Source organism: Takifugu flavidus, chromosome 3 (genome assembly GCF_003711565.1).
Source record: "Takifugu flavidus isolate HTHZ2018 chromosome 3, ASM371156v2, whole genome shotgun sequence".
Classification (NCBI taxonomy): domain Eukaryota; kingdom Metazoa; phylum Chordata; class Actinopteri; order Tetraodontiformes; family Tetraodontidae; genus Takifugu; species Takifugu flavidus.
The window spans coordinates 16516821-16526226 of record NC_079522.1 but is presented as its reverse complement, the minus strand read 5'-3'; the positions used below and the strand labels follow the sequence as shown (position 1 = coordinate 16526226).

Sequence of the window (9406 nt, the reverse complement as noted above, 5' to 3'; positions counted from 1 at the left end):
ATAAATCAACTCACAACCAATGTAAGGAATTTAGTCATAATATTTCCATGACACTTGAAAATAAATGATTGCCTTAATCTGACTATTACTGTCTGAAAAGTATGTAAATGCGTCTAATATTGGAGTCCTCCTTTATCCGATAAAGACACCCAAATAATGTGATTAGAAATAGATTGTTATAGGCGTTAATCAGAGTTGCCACAACTAAAACATCTCTCAAAATCACCATGACCACAAAGGTTTCACCCTCATCCAAAAGGCTTCTTCAGCTGTATTTGACTGTCACAGAGAATCTGATACTCATACTGGAGCACAGAAACATCGTTTTATTTTTGTAGTTTGGTTTCCTAGTTACATGTGCATGCGTGCTTCTGTGTTAGTTTTACTTTTGTTAAAGTAGTTTCTGATTATCACCCATCTCTCATCGCCTTCCCGCCCTTGTGTTAATCTAACACCTTAGATTCTAAGGTGTGCCCTTTATCCCTTCTGTACCAGATTGTCTTCATAACTCTCATGTCTAAGCTCTCATGCTTTTGTTCCTTGTTTGACTCCTGTGTTTGACTGTTTGGCACCTTCGACTTCTGGGATTTTTTTCTGCCTGTCCTCCCATGTGTGACCTATTGTCTTCACCCGGATTAAAGCCCAAGTTTCCTGGACATTGATAACTTTGTTTGCCTTCTTTTTGCACTTGGATCCATGCCCCTGGGCTCCTTTACAGATGGGCATCATTGAGGGTCAAGGACTGGCTCTGACATCATACACTCATTGCCTATTCTCTACTCACTATATAGGGAATCGACTAGAAGGAACCTTCACTGATAAACTGAAAGCCAACTTTTGGACCCTATGCTGGTGAGCTTTAAACAATGCCATAGTGTTGCTGAATAAATTTGTCCCACATCAACATCAGCGCTGGTCTTATTTATTTTAGGTAGATTAATAAATATATTACACTCACTTGTTGTTTGATGATGTACTGGCACTACTATGCCCATAATAATTACATATTTATTATTTATTGATACTTAATGTCATGTATTGCTTCTCACACATACCAGCAAAGGATGATGGGATATATTGCTTTCACAATTCATTGTGGGATACATCGAGTGCAATAAATGGGTCCTAATATTCAGATATGCTCAACCTTTTTAGGCCACAATTTCTTGCTTCCACCTCCTTACTTGAAAGAATATTTGATGGTAAACAAAAGACCAAATCAGTTTTTTCAGTTGTTAAATTGTGAAGATTTTAGTAGTTCTTAAAACAAATGTCAAGAGGAACAAACTGCTGTGCTATACAGAGAAACTGCTTCTTGGACAGGGATTGTGAAAAGGTGATAAAGGCTGCAGTTAAACAACTCACTGTGAAACAGCACTATTTAACGCATAATCCAATGCATTCAACACATAGAATCAGGTATCTTATATTGGTAGGAGTTGCGATAAGCAGTTCTGATAATTGTGTGGTTCCTTGCTGCTCTTGCTGCATGTATCCGTGTGTTTTATGTGTCCAGTTTATGCTGGCACATTTGTTTGCAACTGCGTGGGTGTTATGGAGAACTATGCTGGCAGCAGCCTTTTTTTTTTAAAACAAGTGCCTCCTCTGCATCGAGATCAATACATTAGGCCTTGAGGGGGATGAGCCGGACCCATGTGAGCACTTTCTTATAATCATTTGCATGCCAAACACACTTTTTTTTATAATTTTATATTCAGATATCCCTAGATTTTTTTTTCTGAATCAATGCTGATGGCAGGAACGTCACTAAATACGTTTACTCAATTACTTTAAGTAAAAATAACTGTATTTGCATTTGAGAATTCATTTTCCTGTTATTTTAAAAGACAAATACTTATGTCACTCTGCAAGGAGTTGCAGATTTCACACTGATTTACACCCACAACATAGCAGTAAATTAGCATCAGTCGTAACTAAAAAATAAGAAAGAATAACAGTATAATTCTAAAAAAAAATATGAGTATTGCCACCTGTGTGGTGAGTGCCAGATGTCCCATGGCTGCCATCACCTGTATAAGCCCAAATCTTTTATTTCTGTGAATTTCAACAGTATATTTGATCAAGCATTAAAGTTCTCTTTTGTGTGCATGAAAGACATTAACATCACTCTATGGCAGCATGCTAGTCATGTCTTACTGATACTGACAAACACGCTTTCATTCTCAGTGGGGTTCCAATGAGTCGAGCAATCTGTGACCTTGATGATCATTGTTCATGCCCTCAATGGGCGGCGCACAGAGTTGGCAGTAATCAGTGGGACTAGATCCCCACCTCCCTTTCGATTCTGGCGATATTTGTCACACGCTCCTTGTTGACTTGTTGCTCCTGCTGACAATTGATGACTCTGTGCGACTGCACAATCAAGCCAGCTGTATGCAATTAGCCTGCATGCAAAGGTGCACACGCGTTAGCCTCTGCAGAGCATCAACTGGATTTATGATGATGGGATTTCTGTGGTGATTATTTTGAGAGGTTTAAAACAATGCTGGCATGCATTGCATCACATAAGTCAGCGTACCACTTTAAGAATGCAGTTCTTTGTTTATTACACGTTTTAAATACATATTCTAAATATTTACATCAGAAATTGTTGCATAAATGATAAATGCTTTGACTGACATTAGCATAGAAGCATCACATAGTGTGTTGTTGATGCAGTAGTTAATAAGTAAATTTCAATAATTATTGTTATATTTCCCTAACGTTTTCATCGGTCTTTGTTGACAGACAGTCACTGGTTCATAAATCAGTGACTACATCTTTCCCCAAGGGAGATTCACTGTTGTTTCCAAGGTAACAAGCACCCCCCTCCCCCTTCCATTTACCCTTGGTTCGTCTGGATCGTACCATCTGGACTGTAGGGTGTGAAAGTGTTATAGATTAAATGTAGATTGACTATTGTATTCAAGTGGAAGAAAATACAAGGCTACACTAAGTAAAAGAGAACTATCAATATTAGTTATAGTATTTAAGGGGAAATAGTGGCTTATAGAGGTGTTGTTGATATTTAGATCGCAGTGAAAATCCCCCCTAGCGGAGTACCTTCAACACTTCATCGAACTGTCAAAATCGCTTGTTGCTTCCTACCTTAGCCTTAAAAGTAGTTAGCGAGCTAGCACGTAGCTACTGGCAAGCTACTTCAGTCCACAAACAGGAAAGGCAGAAAAAGTTTGCTATTTACCGGGAATAAGGAGAAGAGTGAGCCAGAAAGCGTTTCCACCGTCCTATCGCGGACCGTGTGCCCTGTTTCAGACGGCACAGCGCTCTCGACAGGCGGCCGCTTCGCCAAGTACAGCTGGATGTGACAGGTTCGTCATCAGGTAAGCAGCAGGTAGTTAGCTTGGATGCTAGCACACCCAGCATTTGTTCTTATGTTACAAACGTGTTGCTGCTTCAAAGCGTATGCAGCTGCCATCTGTCAGCCTGCGAAAACGGCCGTAGCTGTGGTATGTTCAGGCAGAATTGTCTTACACTAGTGATTGTTTTGCTAGCTGTGTTATTGAAACCTTTTACTCGGATAGCTAATGCCATTCAGTGAAAGCAGCTCCATTAAATAAAATCAGATTATATCAGGGTGCGCCCTCCCGGAGCAGTGCTTTCAGGAATAAGCTGTTTGTTGCTACTCAATTACTTTTAATGACGGAACCACAAGAAGTCTCTCCCCCCCATCCAAAAAAAAAAATCTTTGAAATGGGCTATGAAACCTTGCAAGAATACAATCGCCTCCACTCCATGAGACTGACATAGATGTGACTTTTCTAAATGCAAATGCAGAACGGTCATACATTGATGAGAGTAAATAAATGTTCAATAATAGCTGCCCGTTGTTGTGAAGCGACCTGCCGAAGCAACAGAGCTCTTCTCTGAATGGCTTCTTTCATTGGGGATCTGCTAACTGACAACTCGATCGTTTGCCCAGAGGCTTCATACTGCTCAATCCTGACTAGATCCATTGGTTTTTTAAGAAATGTACTATTTATCAGGCCACGCATGTGGTCAGAACCTTCTAAAAACAGACCTGTAGATCAAAATGTCCTGAAACGGCATTCGTTTTTAGATGTGTTATTATATAGTTGCTAAGTCCATGTAGTTTAATGTAGTTACAGATATTCACTTGGCAGGACAATTATGTAGAAGTTTGTACTGGGGGTGGGTACTTGAATATAAAGTATAAATCTAATTACCTTTGAAACCTGCCTGTCTACTGATTTCTACCAATGGAAACGTGTTTTTGTGCTAATCCCAACTGTGACATTTCAAACTCGCTCTCTTTGCACAGAATTTTTACCAACCGGTCCATGCATCTATGTAGCTGTCTCAAATATCATGCATTTACCAGAAGAGGTGCTGAGTAAAAAGAAAACATCTCTTTGCTCCTTGATTTGATTTGGCTAATAATAGAACATGATACAGCCATTGCATTGATCTCTCTCTCTCTCTCTCCCTCCGTCTGTCTCTCTTGCTCTTTTCCTGTCAGTATAAAACACTTGGAATCTCTGAAGAAGAGGATCGGGCGCATTGTTTCAGAATACTAAAGTAAAAATGAGGGTTTGCCGAGCGACAGGATCTGCTGTGCACAGAAGCCCAAACCTTTTAGGGTCAGGCAGGACAAGGATAAAAAGAGGGGAGGGGACGCCATGTGGGAAGGAAGTGGCCTGAGTCGTTTGCCTGTGAGGGTTTTGTTTGTTTTCCTCTCCGACAAATCTATTTGGGACTTAGATGGTTTTAGGTGCGCCTGCAGAAATCAGCTGCAGCCAGGGGTCCTTACACATTCATTGATGTTCCATTGACAGTTTTGGCTAATGTGGTTGAGAACCCAGCTGTTCTCGAGACGCAGCCCCCCCTCCTCCTGTCTATTGCATCTGTGTGTAGCATGTTGATGTGAATGATGTAAGGTGACACTTTTGCTTTTGAGAAAGGTTAACACCCCCACCTCCTCAGTTCAGCCCTTGCTAATGGCGGCGCCTGCCTGTGTTATTTAATTACAGGTGCCCCGATGCATGGTGACGTAAGCGTTTAGTCTCATCTGCTGAGGTAGACAATTTTTCACCCTAGAGGGGAAAATGAAGAAGGTCGGTCCCCCTCAGCCGCTGAAAGTGTTGAGAAGTACGTCGCTTGTGCAGCACAGGATTGTGGGAATCGTCTGCGAAAAGCAAATATTTTTGATTCTTCCACAACTGTAAAGACGGTTCGGCCTCGGTGACGTCAGCGAAACACTCCGGCTCTCGGTCCCGACCTTTGTCAAGCGGGAGCGCGGTGACAAAGATGGTACAGCCGTTGTATTGAACGCGGGCTAAAACGTGGCGACGCCGGACCTCTGACTCATCGCTTCTGTCCCGCTCCAAGCTGCACAGCCCCATCAGCATGTCATCGGCTGGGAATTGGGGAAAAGTTCAATTTTAAGAGCCAGGCAAAAGCTTTTTAAACGCCAATGACGGTAACAGAAATGGCCACTTCTTTGGACAACCCCTTTTTAGTCCTGCAGGGGAAGGATGCACATTGCTCTTCTGAAAGCATTTGTGTGTCTTTGTATCTGTAGGGGTGGTGCTGATGAGTTTAGAGGTCAGATGCTGAGGGGAGGGCGAGGGCCAGCGGGAGGGGGAGGCGGTGCGGCGTGTTTGTTTCCTGGGGGGGGATGGTGGTAAATATGATGACAGCACAGAGACAAGGACAGGGCTGATCAGCATCATATGGCTGCATTTTGGCAGCGGCTCAAAAAGCTTCACTGTCTTGCGGCGTCGTCCTGCATGCGCGGGAGTTAGTTTTCCTGGGACAAATTTGTCGTGCGTAACCGGCCCAGTTTTATTTTATCTTAGTTTAATGGAAATTTTCAAGCCTTTGGAGATTGGGGGAATACCTTCACGATCAGCATTCAGAAGCTGTTTCAACCAGAGCACTTTTTCATCCAGTAACTTCTCTTCAACGCAGAGGCAGAGATGCTGTAATTGAAAGCAGCCCTTCTTCTATTGGCTGATTTGCAAGGAGGCGGAGCCTAGGCACAGGCTGGTGGGCAGGAAGGGGCTGGATATGGGGACTGCGGGGGGAGTGGTTGGCTGGAGCCGTTCAGCCAAATAGTTGAAGTAGACACTCTTCCTCTTCCTGCCTGCCGAAAGAGAGAGAGACACCGAAAAAGAAAATCCCCGTCTAGGCATGAACCTCCGGCTGCAGCAGTCTGCGGCTCGCGTGGAATGACAACAGTTCACATGGTCATTAACTCCAGTCACTGAAAAGCCGCGGTGTAGTTCTCTGTCACTGAGGCATCGGCTGCCTCCTTTTGCTCCGGACGGCCAAAAGACACGGGAAGATCTACTGGATCCTGTTAAATAAGGTGGGAATGGACTGTCATACTGGCACGGCTTTTTCCTCTTCTTTTTTAGAGGCTTTTTCAGAAGTTTTGCTGCAGTGTGCTGCAACACCAGCCGGGGTGGGGGAGGGAGCATGAGGGAATGTTTTATCAGTGTGAGAGAAAGAGAAAAATGAGAGAAAGAAAATTTAGAGAGTTGGGATTAAAGAGCAGGAGCACTGGGGCTTGCAGAGACGGAGTGACTAGCATTATTGCAGCTTCCAGCACTGTAATGGACTTTCTCTTCAGAGAGGCTTTATTATCCCAGCAGTCAACTTAGCCCTTCCTCTGTCCAGATGTCACGTGGACCGCATATTTTTCACTCTATTGGGACCAACTTGGGCTATGTTACATTTGACCTCATGAAAATGTTAACAGACTGCAACTTTTGGGTTTGCTTAATAACAAGTTGTTCTGTCATTTGTCCTGTATGTTTGGACTGAACAAATGGGAAATTGACTGTTTGAGAAGGGAAGGATCGTTTCTGATGCGGTGCGTTTGTTAGCCCGGATTTAGCTGTCACTTGATGCTGGGTCTGCCGCAGTCAAACCGTGGACATCATCGCCTGCATTCAGGAGGCCAGCGTAGTGTCATGTGCCTGGTTGCAGATCAGGGGGAAGTGGGTGTATTCTATGATGGAACATCAGTCCAGCCTTTCCTGTTCCTGTAATGGGATACGTGTTAGACGAGGTCGTTTATTGCCGAACCATTCGAACCAGAAACCCTCTATCAATGTACCAAAAGTTTTAAGGAGGAAAATTGTTGGTATTTTTCAACAGTTGTATTGCTTCTGTCATATTTTGGATGATGTTACCTTGGTGTGCAACTTAAAGATACGAGCCACCCGAGCAGATTTGCTCACCTCTTTCCAGCTGTAATGTAATGAGTTTAGGACTTCTTTGATTCCCAGTTTAAAGTGTTACAATTGTCCTTGAAAAGAGCTGAAAATCGTCGCGTACAGAAAGGTATACTGTATTACAGAGTAGCCCTCTAATCTAAGAGATGGGTCCCGTATCATAAGCAGGCCATTTGGGTCACTGCGTTGAAGCTGAGGCTAATATCATATGGGACACATGTACCTGCTGAGTCTGAAATCCTTATTGTGTTGTCTTTGGACAGTAGCTTAGCCCCACTGATCTCACTCAAGCGTCTTTATCGCTAATGGCACTTGATGATATTGAATGAAAGAAGCTGTAGATTATGACGGAGACAATTCCATAGGTGTCATTGTGACTGTAGGATTAAAAAAAGAAGTTGGGCTACAAAGAACAACCCCGTTATTTCCTTTTGAACTTTGGGTTCAGTTTGCTCAGAACAGGGGAGATTTTGATAAAACTTCTGCTGTAAGTGTAACTCATTTTCCATTACACACTGGAAATGGAACATTTTCCAGTTTCCCCTTCACAATGAGCCCTTTTATCCACAGCCCTGCAAAACATTGACTACCCCTTCCTCTCGGCTGTGCAAATGACCAACAGAACTGCGGTTCGACAGCATAAAATAGTCATAAATGGAAAGGCAGGCAGTTAGACGCCCTGGTCATGTACATGAGTCACATGGTCACGTCTGTGTTTGTCTTTGTTTGCTGGTTGACCTCAACTTAAAAGTGTATAACCAGTGGAAACCAGGTAGCTTATCATGACCACTGAGCAAATACCAGCAGCTCCGATAAACTGCGAGGCACAGCCACAGCACACGGATGCCAGACTAATGGGTTACATACAAGAGGTAACGCAATGAGTTTCACTGGAGTTGTCTGGGTCCTGCTGACTCTCATTAAATTAAACAGACTGACTAAGATAATGCCCCTGCCAGCTGGCCATAGTAAGCGTCAGTAATCCATAAAGTCTAGTACCGTGGTGCTTCCCTTCACATCTCCACCCTCCTTTATCAGGTCACCCTGTCTGTACGGTGTTTATACTGTGGACATGAAGGGGACATTTCATAGGAATGCTAAACATAAACAGAACATGGCTTTTTATGTTTGATTTGGATTTTTGTCCTTTACTGCAGAGGCCACGAGAGACGGCAAAAAGATAAATGATTTAATCATCAAAGTAAACATTTCTCCTGATAGTCACATTCTTTTAGTTTCAATCTAGTTCATTACAGTAAACTGAAATGTATTTGTGTTGCCAGCATGTGACTTAGCTCACCTAAGGAGGCACTGAAATATCTTGTGTGAGGCCTTTTCTTTTTCTGGTGCTTTTATCACAAGATACTCTGCCTCAACACACCAGCAGTTAGTTATTAAACTACACAAAGCCTGGTCTCAATGCAGCACATCGACAGTAACCATAATAATAAACGGGGGGAAATGCTTCCACGGAAGTTAGATATGTGGCATATTGCACAGAGTGGAAGTGGGAACAGATGTGGTCTCCATCCTATATGAATTATTAGAATCTTTTTGAACTGCTGTCCTCAGCTTAATTTTGTTTTCAGTCGCTTTCATGGCAAACACTGCCAATGCTTCCTGTTAAATCCCTGTGTGCTTTTCAGATAAATCCAGCCATCCCTTTTCAACACTGCCAACCATCTCAATTCTGTGACAGCCTTCAGTTCAGTAATATTCATAGAAGACTAAGGAATAACTGAACACAATTTAACCTATAATTGGCTTCTTCTAAGGCCAAATAAGAGAAATGTCGCTGTTATCCCTTTACACACACTGATAAAGTAGGTTAGTGTTACCACACACATCTTACGGGTTCTAAAAATAAGAAGGGATTAATTGTTGAAGGTCACATTTAACATGATTTTTACCTGACTTTCTGTTCTGCAGTGATTGGCTGTCTCCCATGGGGAGATGATGCAAAATTAAATCTTGCCTCAGAGAGGAGTGGGGCCTTCAGATCAGGATGTTCAGGCCAGGACGGTTCTCATCTCATCTCATCTGAAATCATCATTACACAATGATGATCACAATGTGATCTTGCATCATTTTGGTCTTAAATTGTTTCCATTTCCCCTTGATCCACGAGCTGTCTGTCCCCTGAATGCACAGTAAAAAAAACAAAAAACCCGGTCTCTGCAGACAAC

At 42.8% G+C, this 9406-nt stretch overlaps 1 protein-coding gene across 13 annotated transcripts in view; it reads left to right on the top strand.

Moving 5' to 3' along the window:
- The first annotated feature begins 3036 nt into the window (after positions 1-3036).
- LOC130522110 (muscleblind-like protein 2a) overlaps positions 3037-9406 on the top strand; it is a 38285-nt gene continuing 31915 nt past the window's right edge. For 12 of the 13 annotated variants that reach the window (XM_057026135.1, XM_057026146.1, XM_057026144.1 and 9 more), the window contains exon 1: positions 3037-3341. The gene's annotated coding sequence lies outside the window, so the exon portion shown is untranslated. Of the gene's footprint in view, positions 3342-6046; positions 6350-9406 lie in introns of those variants that run through there. The other variant, XM_057026134.1, reaches the window with a different exon arrangement.